The sequence below is a fragment of the Aphidius gifuensis genome, linkage group LG6 (assembly GCF_014905175.1).
Source record: "Aphidius gifuensis isolate YNYX2018 linkage group LG6, ASM1490517v1, whole genome shotgun sequence".
NCBI lineage: Eukaryota > Metazoa > Arthropoda > Insecta > Hymenoptera > Braconidae > Aphidius > Aphidius gifuensis.
The window spans coordinates 17102819-17107672 of NC_057793.1; positions in this window are offsets into that span (position 1 = coordinate 17102819).

Below are 4854 nucleotides of genomic sequence, written 5' to 3' on the forward strand. Positions count from 1 at the left end.
AGAGTAGAACGTGAGCTAGAATGGAATGTTTACCTCAATAATTAAAGCAGATATTTAATTGTTACTTAACGTTTTGGAGTAAATAATTTTTTTTTTTGTTGTTATTTTCGAGGTACAAATTCTGGGCATTAGTATAAATTATTCTGCGTCTGTAGCAAGTTTTTTCCCCCTGAGTCATCTAGAAAAAAAATTGGTTTTAACCCTTTCTTCGCCCTTTAATTTTGAGGTACAAATGAAAACAATTGCGGTTAAAAAAAGTACAAATTAAGACGCTTCTAATGAGTATTCTAGATAATTTTTTTAGGACTTATGCAGGCCAGGTTCACGCATGTGTACAGTTCTTGTTGCATATAAATAAATCGAAAATAAAAACATGTATATATATATATATTAGGGTGGTTCTTATTTGGGTGATGGCAAAATTTTCATCGTGACGCCCCCTAATATCGTTGAAAAAAAATTTAAAAAATTTTTGGGCTATATAAGAAATTTTTATTTTCATCCTAGCCACCCCCTGTAAGAGGGTGAAGTTTCCCGTTTAAAATACATGGGGTTTTCTTACTTAGACGTAAGAATCGATCTAAAAGCGTCAATTATGCATCGAAAAAATCTTTTATTATATTAAATCATCGAGAATGAAGTCTGCTTTGAGATAAAAAAAAAAAAATTTATATGGGTCATTCCATAATTTTTTTATTACGCCAAAGTTTTTTTTTTTTTGTTCGATTTCGCTATTTTTCAACGTTTTCAATATAATATGAGTGTTATGACATTATACTTTATATATTTGATAGAAAAAAATTTAAAATAAGAAAATTTATGGGTCATTTCACGAAATTTCGTTCAACTCTAAACTATTTCTAATATTATTAAATATTAAATATTGTCTTGAAATGAAAAAAACAAAAAACATTTATTTATACATTTCGAATTATTTTTTTTTTTTTTAATTTCTACATAACCGTTGTTTTTATAAATAATTAGAGGTTACTGTAGATATTGTAAACAACAAAAACAGCCATATTGCATATGTCATTTACTTCTGTTACTTATGATGCTTGTGAAAAGTATTCTTATAATTATTATTAATAATTAAACAACAATAATTTATTAATTTGTGCCTATGAAAATACATCAATAAAAAATCATGTCTACCACAACAAAAAATCAAAAATTTTCTATGATCACAATCTTAAACTTCCGGGTTTCCGAGTGATTTTTGGAACGTCCCCCGGTATTCTGACACAATCTGTATGACAAATCGCTTTTGATTTTCATTTTGTGTTATTATTGAATTGTATTCATCAAACAGGCTAACAGCTTGTTTAGCAGCAGCATTGACGGCTCTTAGCTCCGTCACTGTTTTCAAACCTCTTTTGTAATTAATATCACTATGACTATAGAGATGGATCAACTTCTAAAAATCTTTCATCAATATGAAAACGAAGAAAAAATAAATTGATTTATAATCTAAATTAACTCCATAGCCGTTTGATACAATAATTTTAATGTAATATAGGAAAAATTGATGTAAAGTTAATCGAGGCTTTGGATTAATTTATTTGGTTACACCCTTTTCTTAGCTATTTTTGCCATGATTCATTAATGAAAAAGCTATCAGCAATTGTTCCTAAGGAAAGGATGTAACCAAATAAATTACATCGTAGTCTAGATCAATTTCACAGCAATTTTTTCTATATTAAATTAAAATTATTGTGTCAAATGGCTGTAGAGTTAATTTAGATTATAAATTAACTTATTTGGTGACATCTTTCTCTCAGCAACGTTTGCAAATATTTTTTTAATTAATTAATTATGGCAAATGTATCTAAGGAAAAAATAAAGCCGCAAATAAATTAATTAACAGTCTAGATTAATTTCGTAGCCATATTTTTCATAATAAATTGAAATTATTGTGGGAAATGGCCGAGAAATTAATTCAGACTGCGCATTAATTTATTCGATTACATTCTTTTCTTAGCAACATTTTCCATTGATAATTTATAAAAAAACCTATTGGCAAATGTATCTAAGGAATGGATGTGACTAAATAAAATAATCCGTAGTCTAAATTAATTCCTCAGCCATTAGCCTCAAATATTTCAATCGATTATAGAATATTTTGCTGTGGAATTAATTTAGACTAGAAATTAATGTATTCAAAAGGAACTTTTGTATAATATTTAATTGATTTATTTATCTATTTAATTGTTGAAAAGGATGTAATTGAAAGCATGTTAAGAGGTTCCGCCGATTTTTTAAATCAAAGAGTAAGACAACAGTTTTCTTCTGTTTTTTGTCTTTTTTGCACTCAAAGAAATACTGTGATTCTAAAAGTCATCCACAAGAGGTCTCTAGTGATTTTTCAATAAATCCTGGTCAAAACCAATTTTTTTACTATAATTTGTAAAACAAGAAACGTGTGTAAAAAAATGACCCATTTCATAAATTGACGTGTAATAACCCATAGATTTTTTTATTTCAAATTTTTTTTCATCAAATATATAGAGTATAATGTCATAACACTCATATTATTTTGGAAACGTTGAAAACTAGCAAAATCGAACAAAAAAAAAAAAACTTTAGCGTAGTAAAAAAATTATGGAATGACCCATATAAATTTTTTTTTTTTTTTATCTCAAAGCAGACTTCATTCTCGATGATTTAATATGATAAAAGATTTTTTCGATGCATAATTGACGCTTTTAGATCGATTCTTACGTCTAAGTAAGAAAACCCCATGTATTTTAAACGGGAAACTTCACCCTCTTACAGGGGGTGGCTAGGATGAAAATAAAAATTTCTTATATAGCCCAAAAATTTTTTTAATTTCCAACGATATTAGGGGGCGGCACGCCGAAAATTTTGCCATCACCCAAATAAGAACCACCCTAATATATATATACATACTTATATGTAGCTAAGGAAGAATTAAAAAAAAAGAATAACATTGTACGGCACACACACCCACAAGAAAATAATCGATAACCATGCATACATGCATATCTCCGTATGTACGACATGAAACGTCTCGAGAGAGGGGATAAGGAGGACATTTAGCTGAGAAATTTATTTTTTAATAAGATTTTGTTCTTGGCTTTTACTGATGTTGATATCTTTTTTATTAGTTATTGGAAAAAATCGAAAGTAGGCTTATTAGAACGAAGGCTATCGATATATATAGGAAAACAATTTTTATTTTTTTTTTTCGGCCAATAGTTAGCCTAAAAATTGATAAATTAGAAATTATGACGTCACAGAGTGCAAACTTGAAATACTTATACCCGGTAAAAGAGTTCGCGTTCGTTCTATATATTTTTTTCTTTCTAAAATTGAGGCGAGACCCTACCGGGTCTCCTGATAAACGCAAAAACAAAAAAAAAATAAAAGTCATTGAACTTGATGGAAAAAAAAATAAACAAAAACAACATGTGAATTTGTGCATACGACTTACTAGCACCGTTACTGGTGATAATATGCGCTGGCTTCCTCCGATTGCTCCATTCCGCAAGCTTCAACAGCTGCCTATATGCTAAAAGCTAATACACAATGTAACGTCACAGATTACCCTCCTTATAAAACTCCATGAGAATAAATAATAAATAAATTCGTCTACGTATGAAAAAAAATATATTATTATTTAAACTTTAGAAAAAGATGTGATATAACAAAAAAAAAACCTAGTTTTTTTACAAAAAGAAGCGTCACGTATTCGAAATCGTTTAGCTATTTTATTGTTTTAATACAAAAAGATGTGGTACCAAAAAAAGTCAGGAATTAAATATATTTTTAATGCTTATAATTAAGTCTTAACTGTTGACAAAATTTTAAACTTGACCCTACCTGGTTCAATATATATTATTTGTAAATATGAAATTCAAATTGGTCAAGTTTGGGTCAGTTGAGACTGATGCTAAATAATACCTGATTTTATACCACATCTTTTTTTGTATTAAAACATAACGATAATACTTTCGACTTTATGTAAAACAGGTTTTTGATTTATTTATATAACGATATATCAAAACAATACAGACAACATATATATATATATATATATATTATATGTTGCAGCAAATGCCAATCAATACAATTTTGCTGACGGCGGGTGCCGGGACAATTTTATAATAGTCTTCTCGACAATAACGCAGCATTACGCATTCTCACTCACACATATCACTTATTAAATATTTTATACTGTCACAAGACAATCATTATACATATATTTATTTTATTTTACAATACAGGCTACAATACTTTATTTTTGTGCCAAAACATATTTACATTTGAACTAACACTTTTGAAAAAATGAATAAAATCACTCGGGCCGATTTTATCTGTTCATGGATTTTCTAAATATGGTTTAATTATAAAATGATATTTGAAAAGCATAAACAAAGTTTCGAAATGAAAATTTCCGGTACTTATGGCTTGTTGACATAAGCAAAATAAAATTTTATCAAACTCCGCCGATTTGAATTTAAACCTTTTTTTTTTTGATTCCAAGATCTTTTCAAACAGTTATTTTTTGAAAATTCATTAACAGATGATCGCCGAAAGTGATTTTATCGAAAAAAAAAATTTTGTGTTATTATGTCAAAAACTTTTGGTACAAAATTAGTATCCATTCAAAACTATGCGTCGGGATTAAATATTTTGCCTGATTTTTTTTTTTTCTTTCAAATCGCATTTTACTTGTTTACTTAGCATCTGAAAGCATTTTTTGAAAATATTATATTAGACCGTTTCACTTCTTTCTCCCAGTATTTAAAAGACAAACCATCTACTGTTATCGCTGTCATCGACTTTGAATATTTTCCGGCAGAAAGTGTTCATTTTATACTTTTGTTCATA